Source organism: Arvicanthis niloticus, chromosome 6, assembly GCF_011762505.2.
Source record: "Arvicanthis niloticus isolate mArvNil1 chromosome 6, mArvNil1.pat.X, whole genome shotgun sequence".
Taxonomy (NCBI): domain Eukaryota; kingdom Metazoa; phylum Chordata; class Mammalia; order Rodentia; family Muridae; genus Arvicanthis; species Arvicanthis niloticus.
Window position 1 is genome coordinate 15,675,032 of NC_047663.1, and position 22,539 is coordinate 15,697,570.

Here is a 22,539-nt window from a genome sequence, read left to right on the forward strand (position 1 = left end):
CTATCTCACTTGGATCTGCTTAGTTATCTCTCTCTCCTCTTCCTCCTCTTCCTCATACTGTGATGCTAAAGTTATGGTTTTTTTTTTTGTTTGTCTGTTTGTTTGTTTGTTTGGTTGGTTGGTTGGTTTTTTGGTTTTTTGGTTTTTTGTTTTTTTGGTTTTTTGTTTTTTTGAGACAGGGTTTCTCTGTGTAGCCCCAGCTGTCCTGGAACTCACTCTGTAGACCAGGCTGGCCTCGAACTCAGAAATCCACCTGCCTCTGCCTCCCAAGTGCCACCACTACCCGGCAAAAGTTATGTTTTAAGTTTAAATTACAGTGATTAAGAGATCTTTAAAAGAAAAATGAAAAATGCCTCTAACACGTAAGCCTCTCCTGCCCGAGCACAACTAACTTCCTGGCATGCTGTCGGCGGCTGTTGTTCATGTACGAGTCCCTTGTTTTTGCTTCTTTAAACAAGCTTGGTTACCCCAGCTGCACAGGATGTGCTTGATCACATGTAGGCTGGAGGTACTTAAGCAGAGAGTATGTCAGGATGTACGCTTGCCCCCGATTGGACAAAGGCAGAAAGTATGTGTAGCCTTGTGGGGTTTGCCTTTCTTTATAAACTTCTGATTAACGTACTTTGGTGACATACTCCGAGAATCCAGAGGATGGACCTGACCAGGGGTCATTGTCTTAGTCAATATTGCTTGCTTCAAATTTGGCTCAAAAATTGCGGTAGTGTTCTTACTCTCACCCAATGGAGTTAACACACACACACACACACTTCCTAGCTGCCTATAAGGTGAACCACAGGTTCCAGAGTTATATGGCACATCTATACACACACACACACACACACACACACACACACAGCCTGAAGGTAACCGGAGGAGGGATTCAGAGAGTCCCTTGGTACACTACTCTCAGGTCAGCGTGTTCAGACCAGAACCTCAGCAACATCGCCTTCATCTCCCCACACTTCGGGAGGTAAGTCACACCAGGCTGCTCTCTGTGAGACCCTCCAGCCACTCCCCTGCTCCCCCAACCCTCCAGCCACTCCCCTGCTCCCCCAACCCTCCAGCCACCTTCCTACTCCCTAGCATCTTGCCTTACGTGTCCTCTTTTTCTAATCTCCATGACATACAAGGAAACCTGAGGGTCACCTTAACGGGGCCGGGGCCGGCTGGAGTCACATCCACATACATGTAATGTTAGCATCCCGGGGGGAATCTGGCCGTGCTTGGGGTTTTTGTTTTGTTTTTGTTTTTTAAAGTCAGCTTGACACAAATGAGAGTCACTTGGGGAGAGGGAACCTCAACTGAGGGAATTGCTCTCTCCATCAGATTGACGAACGGGTTTGTCTGTGTGACATTTTCTTAATGTTGATGACTGATATAGTAGGACCCAGTGACTATGGGTGGTGCCACCCCTGAGCAGATGATTCAGGATCTATGACCCTGTTTGTCTCGAGGTTCTTGTTTAAGACACACTGCTCTAGTCAGAAACAGATACTGACCAATGGACTACTTAGCATCAGACCATTAACTACTGAAAGAATAGAATTAGGCCTTTATATGTACTGAGATTTCAGAACTCTCAGACTTTCATGGAAATCAGTATCTGATAAAGACATTGTATCGTATTGAAAACCTGGTACATAAGCCATGTTTTCTGAAATCTTACAGAATAATTGTTGTTATAATATATCCTATCTGGTGACGCACACCTTTAATCCCAGCACTTGGGAGGCAGAGGCAGGCGGATTTCTGAGTTCGAGGCCAGCCTGGTCTACAGAGTGAGTTCCAGGACAGCCAGGGCTACACAGAGAAACCCTGTCTCGAAAAATGAAAAAAAAAATTATATTTAATGTAGATGTAGCTGATGTTCATAAATAAATGCTAACATCAATTTAAAAAAAAAGGAATAATCTTCATCTATAGTCTAAGTGGAGTTGAAGGTTTGAAGACATTTCTATGTAAATGTATTTATTTAAATTTTTTATTATTTTATATGTATGGGTGGTCTGCCTGGATGTAGGTCTGTGCACTATATATATGCATCCTAGTATCTTAAGACTTCAGATCTCCTGGGACTGCAGTCATAAACAGTTTTAAGCTGTCATTTGGGTGCTGGGGATCAAACTTCTGTAAGAGCATCCGGTGCTCTTAACCCCTGAGTTATCTCTCCAGCCCTGTTCTGTTATTTGTTTGCTTGTTTTGAGACTGAGTCTCACTATGTAGCTCTGGCTGTCTTGGAACCTGCTCTATAGACAAGGCTGGTCTTGAACTCACAGAGATCCACCTGCCTCTGCCTCTTGAGTGCTACAGGCATGAGCCACCACACCTGGTAGAATTTCATTTGACTCTTTCCCACAGGTTGACCCAGTCTGTCTTGCTTGGGCAGAGGGAAGTGCTGGGTCTGAGACTTTGTATGAAAAGATGCCATTTCTGGGCATTTGTAAGTTTGGAAACCAGAAGGAAGTTTGCTGACTGATGATATCACACAGAAACCGCAGATGGCATCAGGGAAAATACTGCCCACAGCTGTCAACAAACATTGCTAGGGTGCCTAGCCAGGCCCCCCAAAAAGGCAGATGCTTGTCAGAGATGGCATGATAAATCTGAGGTGAAGAATCAGTCTGCAAAAGAGAAGTTCATCCTTGGACCTAACACATCCCCTTAGGTCAAAACTCATGCCAAATTCAAGCCTTCAGGGCACATGATGCTGTACCATACAGATATGAGAGACAGGAATACACATAACAGGATGCAGCTGAGGGGCCCTTTCTGCTGAGTGACAAGCGTATATTGATGACCTCATCCAGTCTTTAGGAAGTCTCTAGTTATTCTGCAGAAGCATTATGGGAAATACTTAACAGACAGTAAAGACATATAAGTATAGCCGGGCGGTGGTGGTGCATGCCTTTAATCCCAGCACTTGGGAGGCAGAGGCAGGCGGATTTCTGAGTTCGAGGCCAGCCTGGTCTACAGAGTGAGTTCCAGGACTAGGGAGATGGCTCAGCAACTCATAGCACTTGCTGCTCTTCCACAGGACCCTAGTTCTGATCCGAGCACAGAACTGTTCTGTTCACAATTGCTTGTACTTCAGCTTCAAAGGATCTGACTTCCTCTTCCAGTGAGCACCCACATATACAGGCACGTACTACACAAAGAACTTTTTAAAAAGTTATTTATTTATTTATTCATTTGTGTGTAGATGTGGGTGTGGATACATATATAGGCCAGGCCCCTTGGAGCCTGTGTTATAAACAGTAGACACTCAAAGTGTGTTCTGGTAATCCAATAATCCAACTCTAATCCTGTAAAAAAAAAAAAAAAAAACAGTACATATACTTGACACTGAGCCATCTCTCCAGCCCCATCAAATAATTTTTTAAAAATTTTTATTTATTAAATTTATTTATTCACTTTACATCCCAATATCAGCCCCTCTCTCCTTTCAGTACCCCCTCACACAGACCCTCCCCCATTCCTCCCTCCCCTTCTCTTTTGAGACAGGGGAGCCCCTCTCTAGGTACACCCTCACACTACTCCCACCCCTCCTTTTATCCCTTTTCCATTGTATGGTTTTGGCTTCTTGGTCAAAAATTAGTGTGTGTGAGTATGTGGGTTTATTTCTTGGTCTTCAGTTCGATTCCATTGATCCACCTGACTGTCTCTGTACCAATACCATGCAGTTTTCATTACTATTGCTTTGTAGTCCAGCTTGAAGTCAGGGATAGTAATACCTCCAGAAGTTCTTTTACTGTTTAGGATTCTTTTGGCTATCCTAACTTTTTGTTTTTTGTTTTTTTTTTCATATGAAGTTGAGAATTGTTCTTTCAATGTCTGTCAAGGATGCTGTTGGAATTTTGGTGGCGATTTGGTGTTGAATCTGTAGATTGCATTTGGTAAATGGCCATTTTCACTATGTTAATCACACCAATCCATGAGCATGGGAGATCTTTCCATCTTCTGATATCTTCCTCAATTTCTTTCTTCAGAGACTTGAAGTTCTTGTCATACACTTGTTTGGTTAGAGTTACACCAAGATATTTTATATTATCTGTGGCCGTTGTGAAGGGTATTGTCTCTTCAACTTTTTTTCTCAGCCCATTTATCATTTGTATAAAGGAAGACTACTGATTTCTTTGAGTTAATTTTGTATCCGGCCACTTTGCTGAAGGTGTTTATTAACTGTAGAAGTTCGCTGGTAGAGTTTTTGGGGCCACTTATGTATACCATCATATCATCTGCCAAAAGTGACACTGACTTCTTCCTTTCCAATTAGAATCCCCTTGATCTTTACTTGTGTTATTGCTCCAGCTAGAACTTCAAGTACTATATTGAAGAGACAGGGAAAAAGAGGACAGCTTCGTCTTGTCCCTGATTTTAGTGGAATTGATTTCTCTCCGTTTAACTTGATGTTGGCTATTGCCTTTATTGTGTTTAGGTATGCACCTTGTATCCCTGATCTCTCCAAGACTTTTATTTGAAGGGGTGTTAGATTTTGTCATAGGCTTTTTCAACACGTAATTAGATGGTCATGTGTTTTTTTTTTTTTCTTTCAATTTATTATATGGTGGATTACATTGATGGATTTTTGTATATTGAATCACTGCTGTATCCCTGGGATGATACACGTTCATAAGGGAAATTGGTCTGAAATTCTCTTTCTTTGTTAAGTCTTTGTGTGGTTTAGGTATCTGGGTGACTCTGGCCTCATAGAATGAGTTTAGCAATGTTCCTTCTGTTTTCATTTTGTGGAATAATTTGAAGAGTATTGGCATTAGCTCTTCTTTGATAGTTTGGTAGACTTCTTCGATAAATCCATCTAGCCCTGGGCTTTTTTTTTTTTTTTTTTTTTTTTTTTGGTTGGGAGACTTTTAATGACTGCTTCTATTTCTTTAGAGATTGTAGGGCTGTTTAGATAGTTCACCTGATCTTGATTTAACTTTGGTACTTAGTATCTGTCTACAAAATGATCCATTTCTTTTAGATTTTCCAGTTTTGGGAGTACAGGCTTTTGAAGTAAGACCTAGTGATTCTTTCAATTTCCTCAGTGCCTGTTGTCATGTCTCCCTTTTTATTTCTGACTGTTGTAGTTTGGGTACTGTCTCTCTGCCTTTTAGTTAGTGTGGTTAAGCATTTGTCTATCTTGTTGATTTTCTCAAAGAATCAGCTCTTGGTTTTGTTGATTCTTTGTATTGTTCCTTTTGTTTTTAATTGAACAATTTCAGCCCCGAGTTTCATTATCTCCTGCCATCTACTTCTTTTGGGTGTGTTTGGTTATTTTTTTTCCTAGAACCTTTTAGGTGCATTTTTAATTTATTAGTATGAGAATTCTCCAACTTCTTTATGAAGGCATTTAGTGCTATGAACTTTCCTCTTAGCACCGATTTCATAGTGTCTCATAAGACTGGGTATGCTGTGCCTTCATGTCCATTGAAATCTAGAAAGTCTTTAATTTCTTTCTTTCTTTCTTCCCTGACCCAGTATTGAGTGGAGAGTTGTTCAGTTGCCATGAATATGCAGGCTTTCTGTTGGGTCCATTGTTGTTGAGGTCTAGTTTTGATCCATGGTGGTCTGATGAGATGCAAGCGGTTATTTCAATCTTCTTGTATCTGCTGAGGTTTGCTTTATGACTGATTATACGTCCAATTTTGGAGCAGCTTCCATGAGGTGCTAAGAAAAAAAGTATATTCTTTTGTGTTTGGGTGAAATGTTCTATAGAGATCTGTTAGGTCCATTTGAATCATAACCTCTGTTAATTTCATTATTTCTCTGTTTAATTTCTGTCTCAACGACCTGTCTATTGGTAAGAACGTGGTGTTGAAGTCTCCCACTATTAATGTGTGGAGTTCAATGTGTGATTTAAGCTTTAGTAATGGGGCACAGATGTTCAGAATTGAGAAGTCCTCTTGGAGGATTTTTTTTTTTTCTTTGATGAGTATAAACTGTCCTTACCCATCTCTTTTTGATTAAGCCAGCTCAGTCAGTCAACAGGTTCTTCAGCACAGGAGTGAAGATTAAAAAGAAAAAAGACAATTAGACAACATTGGAGCATGACCCCAACCAGTTCTGAGGCTGAGGGGGGTCTATTTTTTTTCAATCCGTTTTTATACCATTTTAATTGCATGCAAGTATTAAGATCAGTTCTAGGTTGAGGGTCCAGCAATACAATAGATGCAAATAGTCAAGGAACAAGCAAGGCAATAAACAAAGGGCTTATTAGGATGACCAAAATATCTGAGCCTACTTCCCTGTCCTAGTCCAAAATCATATTCATGTCTGAAGCCTACTTCTTTGTTCTAGCCTAAAATCAGATTCCTGCCTGAACTTACTTTCTTGTCCGGGCCTAATGTCAAATTCCTGCCTGAAGCCCACTTCCTTAATCTGGCCCAATGTCAAACTCCTACCAGACAGCTCCAAAAAACTCTCCACATCTTTTGACTAATTTTGTTTTAAAGTCTATTTTATTAGATATTAGAATAGCTACTCCAGCTTGTTTCTTAGCTCCATTTGCTTGCAAAACCTTTTTCCAGCCCCTTTCTGTGAGATACATATCTATCTTTGGTTCTGAGATATGTTTCTTGTATATAGCAGAATGATGAATTCTATTTATGAATCCATTCTGTTAGGCTGTGTCTTTTTATTAGGGAATTGAGTCCATTGGTGTTGAGAGATATTAATAACCAATGATTGTTAGCCTGTTATTTTGATATTGGTGGTGGTGGTGGTAGTAGTAGTGTGTATGTATGTATTTCTCTTCTTTGAGTTTTGATGTGAGATGATTAATTTCTTGTTTTTTATTGGGTGTAATTACCATTCTTGTGTTTGAGTTTTCCTTCTAGTATCCTCTATAGGGTTGGATTGGTAGAAAGATATTGTTTAGATCTGGTTTTGTCATAGAATATCTTGTTTTTTCCATCTATGATTATTGAAAGTTTTGCTGGGTATAATAGTTGGGGTTGATAGTTGGCATCTGTGTCTCTTACTGTCTGCAAGACATCTGCCCAGGCTTTTCCAGCTTTTAGAGTCTCTGTTAAGAAGTTGGATGTAGCCAGGCGGTGGTGGCGCACGCCTTTAATCCCAGCACTTGGGAGGCAGAGGCAGGCGGATTTCTGAGTTTGAGGCCAGCCTGGTCTACAGAGTGAGTTCCAGGACAGCCAGGGCTACACAGAGAAATCCTGTCTCGAAAAACAAACAAACAAAAAAAACCCCAAAAAACAAAAAAACAAGAAGCTGGATGTAAGTCTGATAGGTGTGCCTTTATTTGTTAGTTTTCCTTTCAGCTTTTAATAGTATTTCTTTGTTCTGTACATTTAATGTTTTGATTACATTGTGGCAGGAGGATTTTCTTTTCTGCTCCAATCTGTTGTTCTGTAAGCTTCATGTACATTTACAGGCATCTCTTTCTTTAGGTTAGGAAATTTTCTTGTTGAAGATGTTTTCTGGGTCTTTGAGCCAGGAATCTTCTCCTTATTCCTATTATTTTTAGGTTTAGTCATTTCATAGTCTCCCAAATTTCCTGGATGTTTTGTATCATGAACTGTAAATTTTTTGCATTTTCTTTGACCGGGGTATCAATTTCCTCTTTGGTATCTTCTGCGTCTGAGATACTCTCTTCCATCTCTTGTATTCTGTTGGTGATGCTTGTGTCGGTAGCTCCTGTTCTCTTGCCTAGGTTTTCCATCTCCAGGATTCCCTCAGTTTGTGTTTTCTTTATTGCTTCTATTTCCCTTTTCAGGTCTTGGTCAGTTTTATTCATATTCTTCACCCATTTGGTTGATTTTTCCTGTATTTCTTTATATTTATTTGCTTCCTCTTTTAATAACTCTACCTGTTGAATGTATTTTCCTACATTTCTTTAAGGAACTTATTCACTTCCTCTTTAAAGGCCTCTATCATCTCTATGAGATTAGATTTAAGATCATCTTCTCAGGCTTCAGTTTCATTAGGATATCCAGGGCATGCTCTAACAGGCTAGCTGGGTTCTGGTGGTGCCATATTGCTCTGGGTCTTATTGATTGTGTTCTTATGCTATCCTTTCAGCATCTGGTTTCCCCTGGTGTTGACTGGATGATCCTGATGGCATCAGGGCTTCTCAGGAAGGTAGGGGAAGACATGGAACAGACAATGGAGGTCAGGGGACCTGACTTTGCTGGCTGTGCCTCAGGTGGATCCTACTGACAAGGAATTGGTGGGGCAATGTTCCCAGCTGGTAGTCCTTGGGGTCTCTGCAGTCCTTCACAGGGAAGCAGAATGCTCTTGGGGTCCCACAGAGAAACCCTATCTCGAAAAAACCAAAAAAACCAAAAAACAAACAAACAAAAAACCAAAAACAACAAAAAAGAAAAACAAACAAAACCCATAAGATCTATCTGATTAAAGCTACACAATTATCTAATTTTAGAGTATTTGCATAACTTCCTAAAGAAACCCATGCTCAGCAAGATATTTTGAAATCACTTTTAAAAAAGAAAAAGAGCCAATGGGGCTACATACACCTGTTATTAATAGTTCAACTGTGAATTTGAGGCCAACCTGAGCTACAAAGTTTGTATGAGATATGCCTACATTACATAGCAAACCCTCAGGCTCTGAGAGGGTGAGAGACCCAAGAGCCGCATCTCAGTTGGCAGAGTTCAGTATCTATCATTGTGAAAAGTTACATGCTCTAGTACACACTAGGGATGTAGAGGCAAGAGGGTCAGAAGTTCAAGGTCATCTTCAGTTACTTAGTGAGTTTGAGACCAGCCTGGGCTACACCAGACCATATCTCAAAAAACTAAATAATAATAATAATAATACCACCAGAGTGGTACCTCCCTGTGTCCTAGCTGTCAGGAAATAGAGACAGAAGGATCTGGTTACATCCTAAACAAATGCCCCAACCGTTATCTATTTTTGTTTTAAGACATTATCTCGATAAATTGCTGAGGCTGGCCTTGAACTCACAATATGTGCAAGGCAGGACTTGAATTTTTTCTCTTTTAGTGCACGTCCCAACCCCAGGACTTGAATTTTTTTTGTCCTTATGCCTCAGCCTCCTAAAAAGCTCAAAACACAGGCTAATGCTATCACATCCCGCTAAACCACAGTTTATAATTGTAAGAAACGTTTCAGATTTAGGGAGGGCTTTGTGGCCAATTTTCTAATCTTCCATTAGATGGCGCCATTGTCAAATTTCTGTAATTTTAAAAGTTCTGTGATGAAGCCACACCATCCACCTTTGTCTTTTATTGTCCAGTTTTGACTTTTTCTTTCTCTTTATTTATTTTTATTTTTTTCTGGAGTCACTTTGGAGGATGGAGGAAAGGATAAGCTAGAGTCATTTAGTCCTGGGCTGAAAAGTACCTGGAATGTACGTGAAGACTGCCCCGTAGAGCAGGTTCCTGATTGTCTCCGGTGGAAATATGAGCTACTCTTGAGCAAACCATCTAGAATTTGGAGCAAGCTAAAGTCTTTTGTTACCTCTTCATCGGCAACTCCTCTACGATCTTACATAAACCTCATTATTAGAAGATTTTATCCAAAATGTCATTGGCATAGTGGTAGATGACTGTGATCCCAGCCTTTGGGGGACAGATATGGGGGGGATCCAGAATGCAAGACCAACCTAGGCTACATAGAAAGACTTTGGAGGCCTGGAGGCCTGAAGCTGCTATATAAGTCATACTGGCCTTGACCTCACAAAGGTCCACTTGCCTCTGCCTCCTGAGTGCTAGGATTAGGTCCTGCACCACCATACCCAGCTCTACCTTCCTACATTTCTTCCTTCCTCCCTTCCTTCCTTCCTTCCTTCCTCCGTCCCTCCCTCCCTCCCTCCCTCCCTCCCTCCCTCCCTCCCTTCCTTCCTACCTTATTTCCTTCCTCCTCCCTTTCTCTCTTCTCTCTTTCTCTAAGATAGGGTTTCTCTGTGTAGCTTTGGCTGTTCTGGAATTTGCACTGTAGACTGAGCTTGTTAGTTAGAAGGCAGCTCATTTCTGAACAGATCAAGCCAGGCCAGAAAAGAAGGCTAGGGGTCAGGGCCTCTGTCTTTCATTCCGGCCTTGACATAGATACCAAGTAATGATGCACAGGCTTGGAGTGTATTGGCGGTTGCCATGGCAACAGATGCAAAGCGGTCCTTGCAGCCTATGGATGATGTCATCGCCAGGAGGTTGACTGTAAAGCCACTTCCAATACTAACAAAGCTATCCTCAAACTTACGGAGATCCACTTGCCTCAGCCTCCAGAGTATTGGGATTAAAAGGCATGAGCTGTGAGGACAAAATTCGAAAGCAGCATTGTAACAATAACAAAAATTCATGGTCAGCAAAGACCACCAACAATTTGTTAAATATAGTCATAATGAAAATATTAAGCCCCTGCAGGGGCAGGGTGACCCAAATGAAAAGGCATGCTAAGATGTGCCCAGATAAGCCCAAGTGAGTAATGGGCCATCTGGTGTTTACTTTTCTCTCCCCCTTTCTGAGAAGTCCAAGGTTTCATGGTCAAAAGTAACTAGTCATCTGCCAGCTCGCACGTAGCCACTTCTGCAAGTTGCTGATGTTTGAAATATCCAATTATATGTAAGCGCGCCAAATTTTCCCACTCCCCCCAACCCCTACTCATAAATATCCCAAATTTCCTGGGTTCTGGGTCGGAATCTCTATCTCCTGCGTGAGATATGTTCTGGCCCGAGGGCCCTCGCTATTAAACCTCCTCTGCAATTGCATCAAGGAGGTCTCTCGTGTGTCCTTGGGTTGGTGCAGGTCCGGACTTGGGTGAGGGTCCCCTTGTCGGGGTCTTACAGAGCCACCACCTCCTAGCTTGTATTTTTCTATTTTTTAAAAAAAGCTTGTATCTTTGCTTTAATGTGGAGTGTCTGTAAGTGCATCACATGCATACAAGTGCCTTGGAGGCCAGAAGAGGGTGTTGGATGCCCTGGAATTGGAATTTTAGGCACTGTATGTAGGTCTTGAGAATGGATAGGAAGCAGTAAGTGCTCTTACCCACCCAGCCAGCTCTCCAGAGCTGAGTTTCCTATTCTGGGGTACACTTACAAATATATTTTCTGTCCACCACCCTCCAGAACTGAAGATTGAACCTAGAGCCTCAAGAATCTAGGCAAGTCCTGCACTACTACACCCCAATCCCCATTTCAATTTGAATTTGAAACAGGGTGTCAGTATTTGCCTACGATTGCTTTGGACTCTGTAGCCCATCAGCCCCGATTCGGGCTTTTTCCTGTGTCAGTCACGCGAGTAGCTTGGACCACAGGCACAGGTCTACAGCCATGGCTTAAAACTACATCTTGTTATCTGAAACTCAAGTTTAGCTGAGCTTCCTCTGTCTTTATTTACCAAGTCTGAGGACTCTATATTTTGTAAATATATGCAGCTTGCAACCATCACCCCAATTCGGTCTCAGAAACTTTGCCCCGGCTCCCAAAGCCCAGGTTTGTTTTCTTGTTATGTTTGTTTGGTTTGTGAATTGTTGGGGGTGGGAGGGATGTTTATTTATTTGCTTGTTTCGGAGACAGGGTTTCTCTGTGTAGTCCTGGCTGTCCTGGAACTCACTCTGTAGACCAGGCTGGCCTCGAACTCAGAAATCCACCCGCCTCTGCCTCCCAAGTGCTGGGATTACAGGCGTGCGCCACCACTGCCCAGCTACCCAGGATCTTTCTTTCTCCTGTCATTTGAGGACTTGAAGAATGGAGGCAGATGAATAGAATTCAAGGTTAGTCTATGCTGACCTAGTGAATTCTAGGCAAGCCTGGGCTATATGCGACTGCCTTTGGTAAGGCCTCGTAGAACTCCTTAAACTCTGTCTTCTGTGGTTTTGGTAGCTAGTCTGTAAGCTGGTGTACATACATACTCATGTGTGTACTCACTGTAAGATGTGTAGTATATGCTCTGAGAGGTGATATTAAATTTAAAATTGGAGTAAAAGAACTCGTGTTTGCTAACTGCCACTTAGCAAAAGAAATCAGGACTGCTTGCAAAATGACAGCCAGGAGAACCGACATAGCTTGTGAATTTATTGCTATTCAATAAACTCTGACACCACAGACAGACACAAAGATGTCCATCTAGGCTGTTACATTGTGTGCTCACCCACACTCAGGACTTAACAGGCTGAGGCAGGAACATTAGCCTCGGCTACATAGTGAGTGCCAGGCTATGTAGCAAGATCTTATCACAAACAGTTTATCACAAACAGTCTGCCTCCCAAGTGCTGGGATTAAAGGTGTACACCACCACCGCCTGGCCTGTCTGGGCCAGTCTTAAAGGGACATATATCCAAAGGAAATACTGGGGATAATGTGCCTAGCACTGTGCTCAGGGGCCAAAGTGTAACCAGCCATGGGACACCTTTGCTAAACACCCATTATGAGTCAAAGCATGGCACCTGGTCTATACAGCAAGTTCTGGGACAGCCAGCACTACACAGAGAACCCCTATATCAAATGAAAAAGAAAGTCAAAGCATCTTGACCAGGGAGTACTCATAAAGATGACCCTTCCTCCTCATTTCATATTTGTGTACTTAATCTGTGTGTCATTTTGCCTGCGTGTATGTCCATAGACCATGTGCATGCCAGGTGTCCTATATAGTCACAAACCCAGGCCCCCTGGGAGAGCAGACGTGTTCTTAACTGCTGAGCCATCTCTCCAGCCCTCCTGCCTCAGTCTCTCAAATGGTGGGGTTATGAACGTGCACCACAGCTGACTCTTGCTTCTTAATTATCTTTTAAAATTATTGTCTCCGTGTGTGGATGCCTGGAGTGTGTATATAGGCGCGTGTGCCTCTGTGATCGTGTCGAGGTCGGCAGGCAGCTTTGTGGCATCGGTTCTCGCTTTCAACCCTTAGTTTGATTCTGGGGTGGAATTCAGGTTACCAGACCCGCACCTCTACCAGCTGAAGCGTCTCTCAAACCCCTGACTTCTGCTTTAAAGCAACAACAGCAGGAATCAACAAGCCGGCCATGGTGGTGCACACCTTTGATCACATCACTGTGGCTTGTGAAGAGGAAGAGGTGGGCAGAGCTCTGTGAGATTGAGGCAGGCCTGCTGAGTTCTGGGACAGCCTGTGGAAAAAAAATAAACCCTGTCTCAAAAATAAAACAAAACAAAAAAGGAGAGAGGGCTGGTGTTAGCATTTTTGTCTAAGCTCAGGTCCACAGTTACCTGGCAACAGCCAGGTGTGCCTGACTCACTATAAAAGGGGCTACTTGCCCCCTCCTCTCTCTCTTGCTCTTGCCTTCTTGCTCCTGCTCTGTCCCCTTGCCCCTTTCTCTCTCTCTCCCCATTCCCTTCCCCCCTCTCTCATGGCTGGCCTCTGCTTCTCTTCTCTTCTCTTCTCTTCTCTCTCTCTCTCTCTCTCTCTCTCTCTCTCTCTCTCTCTCTCTCCCCCTCTCTGCCTTTCTCTGCCTCTACTACCCTCTCAACTCCCCTCCCCATGCCCTGAATAAACTCTATTCTATACCATACAGTCGTGTGGCTGGTCCCTCAGGGGAAGGGATGCCTCAGCGTGGGCCCACAGGGGCACCCCCTTCCCCACACCTTACCTAACACATCTACCAAACATATTCCTTTTCTCCTTATCTTTTTTATAAACACAAAGCTGGGATAGGACCTTTTTCTTTCCTTTTTGGCATTAAAAATTGCATGTTTGAAGTTGGGCAGTAGTGGCACACGCCTTTAATTCCAGCGCTTAAGAGGGAAAGCCAGGCCTATCTCTGTGAGTTTGAGGCCAGCCTGGTCTGCAGAGTGAGTCCCAGAACAGCCAGAGCTATATAGTGAAGCCCTGCCTGGAAAACAAAGCAAAGCAAAACAAACAAACAAACAAACAAAAACCCTAAAACATGTGTCTATGTGTGCTCATATGTGCATCTGTCTGTCTGCCTGCCTGCCTGCCTGTCTGCCTGCCTGCCTGCCTGCCTGCCTGCCTGCCTGCCTGCCTGTCTGTCTGCCTGCCTGCCTGCCTGCCTGTGTAGAGGCATGCATGACATAGCATCCTGGTGTAATCAGGACAGCTTGCTGGCATTGGGTCTCTCCTTCCCACCTTCCACCATGTGGATACTGGAAATTGAACTCAGGTCCTCAGACTTGGCTGCAGCTACTCTTTATCCACTGAGTCATCCCACCTGCTTTTTGTTGTTTTGAGATAAGATTGTTCTTGCTCTCTGTAGTCCTGGTTGGACTGAAACTCCTTATGTGGCTCAGTCAAAACCGAGTAATTCTCCTGCCTCAGTGTCAGGAATTCTGGGGTTGTAGGTGCTTCCATGTCAGGCCATGTTGGACTTGTGTTTCTGAAGACCCAGACACACGCCTTAGAGGCCCAGGCTCCAACCACCCTGGCGCCTGGAGTGGGTTTGCAGGGAACCCAGAGAAGGGAAAAATCCTGGAGCTAGCTCCCTTCCCTGCGATTTATCACTATGGAAACGGAGCTCTCTTCCGCTGTCCCTGCCGCTGCTGCTGGGGATGCATTGTTGATGCCACAGCAGCACAGGTCACAGTTCCTTCCTTTTTCCTGCAGTAGAAATGCCACAGTAACCTACGTGGCCTCAGGACCGCCACTCACACCTGAAGGACCCGGGCTTGGGAAAAACAATCGGGCTGGATTCCCCTGGGCTCCAGGGACCTTCTGGGTCAGCGAGGACCTGAACAATGCTGGCACAGAACAATACAGCCTCAGTGGCCCAGCCTTCTCCTTCCTTCAGGGGCCTCTGGAGTCAGGGGGTTAAAAATGGATCTAAAGTTCTCAGGTAGCTGAGGACTGAAATGGCAAGGTCCTTTGTGCGGTCAAAGGCTCAGTATGGGTGGTACAGTAAGAATCTGTTCTCCATTTAAAGCTGCAGATGTGTTCTTCATATACCTGTGCCAGATTGGGGGACAAAAGGTCCCTGGGCAAGAGCTAAGAGGATTCCGGAGACAATGATGGACGCCCCTTAGTTAGGATATTTCAACTCTCTGCCAGGCATGGCAGTCACTAACCACTCACATCACCAGGTCCTAAGGAGTACTGGAACAATGCTAGTCCTTGGTGGTAAGGACTTTAGCACAGCTTCTGGCCCAGAGGATACTGCTCCTCCGAGTGCTTAGGGACCAGTGGAAGCAGGGGACTTCTACACTATGCTCCACAGCCTGAAGGGTCTCAGAAAGCTAAAAGCCATGGGAGTTCCCAGATGCTGTGATACCCCAACAACAATGGCCTCAGCACTTACATCCTCCAAGGACAGGAGTCTGCCTCCCTCTGCTTTAAAAAGAAGATATTTTAAACAGAGACAATAAAATATTCATGTTGGCTTGCAGTGAGCAGTACAGAGGGGCTAACCCTTTGTCCTGTTTCCTCAACGGTAACACTCAATACAGGCAGTCATGGTAGCACGAGCTTGCAGAGGCAGAAGGAGGAAGATTGACAGGAACTCAAGGCCAGCCAGCCCCACACAGTACCCCGACTTAAACACCACAAAGTGGGCACTCCCATGGATTCCATCCAGAGATCTGATTCTTCCTAGTGCGTGGATATATGTTCTTTGTGTCTGCTTATGGGTGATATTCTGTGTAGCTTTGTTACCTGTGTAGATTTATGTACCAGAAAACCAGTCAGTACCCTGCATAAGGTCCAGTGAGGTGGCTTGGGAGTAGAAACGCTTTCTGTGGAAACCTAGCAACTGGAATTTGATTCCCACAGTGCAAGGTGGAAGGTGAGAATTGCCTCCACAAAGTTGTCCTCGACCTCCGCATATATGAGGTGGTATTCATATGCCCGAGTATCATATGTACACACAAGGTTAAAAATAAATTGATTTTATATAATTTGAGACAGGGCTTCACCATGTAGCCTTGGTTGGCCTGGAACTTGCAATGGAGAACACACTGGCCTAGAACTCACAGAGATCCACATAGCTCAGTCTCCTGAGTACTGGGATCAAAGGTATTTACCATCATACCTGGCTGATAATACTTTTTTTTTTTTTTTTTTTTTTGGTTTTTTGAGACAGGGTTTCTCTGTGTACCCCTGGCTGTCCTGGAACTCACTCTGTAGACCAGGCTGGCCTCCCTCAGAAATCCACTTGCCTCTGCCTCCCGAGTGCTGGGATTAAAGGTGTGTGCCACCACTGCCCAGTGATAATACTTAAAAAAAATATTGAAGGGAAAAAAGCCATTGAACCATTACAAAGCACAAGAGTCCCTCATCTGTCCCTGGGGATCGCCCCACTTCCTCCTGGCTCCCAGTGCCAACATCGGCTGCTATTATGGGCTGTGTATATCCATATCCAAGATGCTTAAGACCCAAAGTACTTTAGATTTTTTAATTTATTTTTTCAAATCCTGGATTATTATTTTACATATGACATATACAGATGAGATATTATCAAGATAGGACAAATGTCATTCATCCACTCTATAGCTTACATACTTAACCCACAGATAATATACTGTACTTTTGTACAGGGAACAAAGATTTGCATTGTGGATTCCATACCATGGAAAAGAGTTTCCAATTTTGGAGCATTTTGAGTTTCTACACTCTGGATTAGGGGTGCTCAACCTGTGATTTATCCTCTCTCTGCAGATTTCTTTCTTTCTTTTTCTTTTCTTTCTTTCTTTCTTTTTTTTTTTTTTTTTAGATTTATTTTATATATCTGAGTACACTGTAGCTGTCTTCAGACACACCAGAAGAGGGCATCAGTTCCCATTACAGGGGGTTGTGAGCCACCATGTGGTTGCTGGGAACTGAACTCAGGACCTCTGGAAGAGCAGTCAGTGCTCTTAGCCGATGGCCGTCTCTCCAGCCCCAGATTTATTTTTGATGTTTCAAAAATGTTTCATAAATTGGATCATATCTGGGGCGAGAGATTAGCTTTTTGTTTGTTTGGTTTTTGTTTTTCCTCCCGACTAATCCCTGGAAATTCACCCAAGTTGTGTGTTTCTAAACTCAGTCCCTTTTCCTCATAGATTAGCATCTTGCAGCCTGGGTGTGCTGACTCTTATTACTCATTCACCCACTGAGGAGCACTGACTTTCTCAAGAAAGCAGAAATTGAAAATCTCTTTGCTGTGACCACTCATGTATAGTGTGTGTGTGTGTGTGTGTGTGTGTGTGTGTGCATGTGTGTGCAGGAGCACATGAACACACGAATAGACATGCACACACATATAGGTCAGAGGACACTTTGTTTGCATTCGTTTTGTTCATCATGTGGGTCCCAGGGGTTGAACTCAAGTCCTTAGGCTTGGCAGCAGGTGCCTTTCTTTACCCACTGAGCTGTCCTGCCAGCCCCATCGACTGTTCTATTTTTAAAGAGCTATAATAGAGTCGGCACTGAACATCTGGGAGGGTCCTCTCTGAGACCTGGTACATTTTTCCACCCCAGTTTTAGCCATGCTTACGTGGCTCCTGGCTTCGTCCTGAGTCACGTGACTCACACGGCTTTTCCTGTGCATATTCTCAAACCCCACCTTGGCCGCCCTCTAAAAAAATTTTTTTAGTGTATCTATTTATTTTGATTGTGTTTAATCGGGTAATGAGGCTGTGAAGAAACAGGAAGCAGCCAGACAGCTGTATAGAACGGAGTGAAGAATTACATCCTAGAGTAACCCCGGGAACTAATTATTTCATATTTAGTGTGTTTGTATCTTTTCAGACTTTGAACCCTTTGGTGATATTCTAGGCCAATGTTTTTTTTCTATTGTATGGCATTTCAAGATGTCTGAAATGTTTTTCTTCTCCAGGCTCACAGAGGACTCAGGGCTGGAGTCAGCCAGCTGGAGTTCCAACTAACTCCACCATCCAAGACAGTCAACTGTGGGTCAGCCGTGGGTGCTCAGGCCAAGTGCACTGGTCTCTCTGAGAGGTTCCTTTTTCTTGGAAAAGTGTGAGGTGATGGGGGCAGGACACTCCGTTCTATACAACTGTCTGGTCGCTTCCTGTTTCTTCATAGCTTCATTACCCGACTAAACACAATCAAAATAAATAGATACATTAAAAAAATTTTTTTTAAAGGGCAGTCAAGTTGGGGTTTGAGAATATGGATCCTGAATTCCCAGAGGGAGGAGGCCGGGCAGGGGATTGAGCGTTCCAATAGTTAGGTTTTGGAGAGAGGAGAGTGGCTCAAGTGGTTCAAGACCCCGAGATGGATTGCTGGGGTTTAAGTTCTTTAGAAGGGTTACTCACATCACAGACAGAGAGGCAACAGCATTTTGGGGTCTGTTGGAGCCTCCGTTGCAGAAATGGAGTCTTCTCCTCCTTTCAGAGCATAAGCCTGTGGCCAGGAGACAGGGAAGGGGGATGGGAGTGTGGTATGGCACTTATACCACTTCTGATAATAACTCACTTCCTGGGTATTGTTCCCTGACACTAGGGACACACAGTGTCTCAGGGTGCCTGTTGGTATCTGTGAGAAGAGATGGCTGTACACTAACCAGGGAGAAAGGAGAGGGAAGGAGGGAGGGAAGAAGGAAGGAAATAAATAATGGTGACAATAATAGTTGAGGTGACACCGTAGTGCACCTGTAAAGTCAACACTCTGGAAGAAGAAGCAGAATGATCCAGAACGGTTGTGGCCAGCCTGGGCTATATATCTAGACCCTGCCTCAATATTATGTGTAAAACAAAAGGTCCTTAGTAGTCTTGTGTTAAAGGATAATTCTCAAAAGACACAACCTCAAACACACATAAAATAAACAATTATCATATATTTTATTTTCTTACTAACTAATGCAATCAGTGAAATTCTACAAATGCCCAAAAGGAGAATCAGAACATATATATAATCATATAATCATATAATCACACACACACACACACACACACACACACACACACACACACACACCATCTCATGTAGTCTGGGCTAGCCTAGAGTTAATATAAGTGGAGGGTGACCTTGAACTTCTGATTCTATTACCTCTGACTCCCGAGTGCTAAAATTACCAGAATGAGCCACTCTGCTCCATTTGTTTGGGGAGCAAACCCAGGGCTTCAAGAATACCAGACACGCACTTGATTAGCTGAGTTTCATTACTGGCTTCCCTTGATGACTTTTCTTATACATGCTGGCCTTGGAAAGAGTGATCTTTCATCCAGTGAGCTGGGGCATGAGGAAGACATGGGTCCAGGAGCTTGGCTCCTTTCCGTGCTCCTGAGATGAAGATAAATCTTCAGACGCTAAGTGGCAAGTAGATATGTAATGTAGGTTATTTATAGATCCACTTAAAAAGTAAAGCTATCTCCCCTGCCTGTTTGCAGCCCCACATCATTCTTGACACAAAAGACCAGGAAATTCTTCTGCCCTATGCACACAGGGTCTGAGATCTCCGCCCTTCCTCCATGAAGCATCTGAGTGGTGTTCTGACTCAGAACTAAAATGACCCAGAAAAGTGGCCATGCACTGAGGATGAAGGGCCTGGGGCCAGGGGGCGGGTTCACAGTGCACAAGGTTTCCAAACTGTCCACTGCACTTCCTAAATCTGTGAGAGTCAATTGTAAATATGTGGTCTGTGCTGGCTGATTTAGGCAGCATCAGAGGCAGGGATGGTTGCTGTCTGAGTTGACTGAAGCACCATGCCATAGTTAATCAGGAGAAAGGGCAGTGGGTGGGGGATGTGAGAAGGAGTGGGTCACGTTTTCTGAGGAGATCTCGTAGAGAGCTGTCAGATCTGTGATTCTTTCCATCCTTTCTGGCACTGGGAATCATGCTCTCTGCCTGAGCTGCAGCAGTCAAAGTCTTCTGTAAATTGGCATGTTGGTACACGCTTGCAATCCCAGCACTTAGAAGGCTGAGGCAGGAGGGTTGCTGTGAGATTGAGTCCATCCTGGACTACATGAGATCCTCTCACAAACAAAACAACAGCAGTAAAAATTCTTCATGGGAGCCATCAAAAAATATGTTGAATGGGAGAGAGACAATAACTAGGCAGGCTGGAAGCAAGCCCCAAGGCTATTCTGGTCTGATGTGTAGCAGTTTCCTTTGAATGTTTCCTATTCTGCAGGGAAGCTCCTTAAGCAGGAAGATAACTAGACACAAAACAGCTTCAGGAAGTCCCTGAAACTGACTAGATTTACCTGTCAGATTAAACAATTGAAGACTGCTGAGAGTCACTCTCAGAGAAGCCAAGCTTCAAAGAAGACTTGAGACCAGAGCAGCTGCCCAGATGTAGCAGAAGCTAGCCAAGCTGCCTAGAAAAGGTTTAGACTAACCAAGTCACTTGGAAAGAACAGTCTCCAGCCTGATGAACTATAGGCTCTGCACTGTGCTCCAGGTTCCAAGCTAACACCCATCCTGGGGTGAGCTTTGATCAGGTAGCTATCTTTGAGTCATTTCTGCTGTTTTAAGTAACTCCTTACCCATATTCCTGTAAGTAAATCCAGTAAAATTCATGGTTCACTAAGGTGGACTCTGGTCTGTTGTGGGCTCCCCATTTGGAGCAAGTAGATGTGTGTGTGTGTGTGTGTGTGTGTGTGTGTGTGTGTGTGTGTGTACTCCCCAGGAGAATTCTTGTCACACAATGTGCCTTTGCCTCCCCAGCTCTCCTCCATTTTTTATGTGGGTGTTGGGACTCAAACTCAGGACCTCGAGGTTCTGTGACAAGCTGAATGCTGATGTCACAGGTTGGAGGCACTGTGTCCAGTTTACGCAAGGCCAGGGATGGAACCCAGGGCTTTGTGTTTGTGAGACCTGAATTCTGCCGACTGAGCCATGTCCCAGCCTTGATTTTATTTTTGGTGACAGGGTGTGGTTATATGTCTCAGGCCAGCCTAACATGTTTCTTGATATCTTAATGGACCATTTTTTCCCTCTTAAATTCTCACAGCTGGGGATGGAGAGGTGGCTCAGCAGTTTAAGAGCACTGACTGCTCTTTCAGAGGTCCTGAGTTCAATTCCCAGCAACCACCTGGTAGCTCACAACCATCTGAAATGGGATCTGATGCCCTCTTCTGGTGTGTCTGAAGATAACAACAGCATACTCATATACATAAAATAAATAAAAAAAAAATTCTTTTTTTGGTTTTTTGAGACAGGGTTTCTCTGTGTAGTCCTGGCTGTCCTGGAACTCACTCTGTAGACCAGGCTGGCCTCGAACTCAGAAATCTGTCTGCCTTTGCCTCCCAAGTGCTGGGATTAAAGCTGTGTGCCACCACTGCCTGGCCAATAAATCTTTTAAAAATATTCTCGGAGCTGTTTGCAGAAACAGGGCTACATTTGTAAAGGGCAGCATAAAAAGCTGACTGTTACTCTGTGCCTTGACCTCTTGAATTCTTTCTTCTTTTCTCTAGTCCTTATTACAGTCTAGCCATCCAGGTTTTAGAAATGCCTTCCAGCTTTTCCTGGGCCATTAGCAAGACACTAGCCACTGTTAGGTGTGTGGTGTGTATTGAGATAGGGTCTCCTGTAAGTTAGGCGGCCTCAAGTGCCACTTAGCAGAGGGTGGCCCTCAACTTCTGAGCCTCCTACCCCTATCTTAAGTAAAAGTTGCAGATTTGGGACTTAGTCCCTATGCACAAGCAGCTGCTGGGGCCTATTTGTTGGGAAGGAAAACCCTTCAGCCTTCTGTAGCCCTACTCCCCTGAGGCCAAAGGGTTCAAAGCCAGAAGCTTGAAGAGACTCCAGGTTTAGGCTAATGATTCAGTTTCTTTTCTCTTTTTTTCTTCCTCCCTCCCTTCTTTCCTTTCTTCCTCTCCTCCTTTCTTTTGCTTTCCCCTCCCTCCTTTCTCTCCTCTCCCAGGAGGGAACCTAGGTCCTTGTATCTTCCATGCAAGGGCCTTGTCCCTGAACTACCTCCTCAGCCTTGTCATACAGGGCTTGCGGGGGGCGTGGCTAGAGAGCATAATTGGTGTTTGTCAGCTTGTCCTCGGCAGATTTAGCATGCACTCAGCAGCCAACTTAAACATCTGGATCAAAACCAGGTGATAAGCTAGTGACTGCCCGTCCCTTCGGCCAGTCACTGTTTGTACCCAAGTCTCTCTGGCTGACCTCTAGATAACCACAGCCATTTTCTCCCGAGCTGTTCCTGGCAGGGTAAACTGTTCTCTAAACTTGAGATAAACCAATGAGAGGCTTCCTCTTATTTTTACCAAATTTCCCTTTGTAAGAGACAGAAGAGAGAGAGAGAGAGAGAGAGAGAGAGAGAGAGAGAGAGAGAGAGGAGGCAGAGGACAAAAACCGGAAAAATTTCCCTTTGTAAGAGACAGAAGAGAGAGAGAGAGAGAGAGAGAGAGAGAGAGAGAGGAGGAGGCAGAGGACAAAAACCGGAGTTAGTTTGGCTGTTAATAGCTTCATGGTTGCTATAGTAACAAGAGCAGCCTCCACCTACTGCCTTCAGCATCAAGACTCAGGCTGGGACACAGTTCAGTGGACAATGTTGGGGTCACAGGGAGCATGCAAATAATGAGAAAAGACCACCAAAGTCAGAAATAAACCAAAACCAGCTTTATTCACTGAGGGAAAATGCTAACCAGTTAGGGTTGAGATCAGGCTTGGAGCTCACAGCCATGACCCTGAAAAAGTTGGAGCAAGTCTCCCTTTGAAGCATAAAATCACAAGTAGATGTTCAGGAGAC

The 22,539-nt window shown here is 44.0% G+C and overlaps 1 long non-coding RNA gene across 1 annotated transcript in view; it reads left to right on the plus strand.

The window, feature by feature from the left end:
• Positions 1-556: 556 nt before the first annotated feature.
• The window catches only part of LOC143442509 (uncharacterized), a 29,230-nt gene continuing 7,247 nt past the window's right edge, over positions 557-22,539 (plus strand). Inside the window, exons 1-2 of the long non-coding RNA XR_013110746.1 lie at positions 557-970; positions 3,035-3,118. This is a non-coding gene — a long non-coding RNA (uncharacterized LOC143442509). The remainder of the gene's footprint in view (positions 971-3,034; positions 3,119-22,539) is intronic.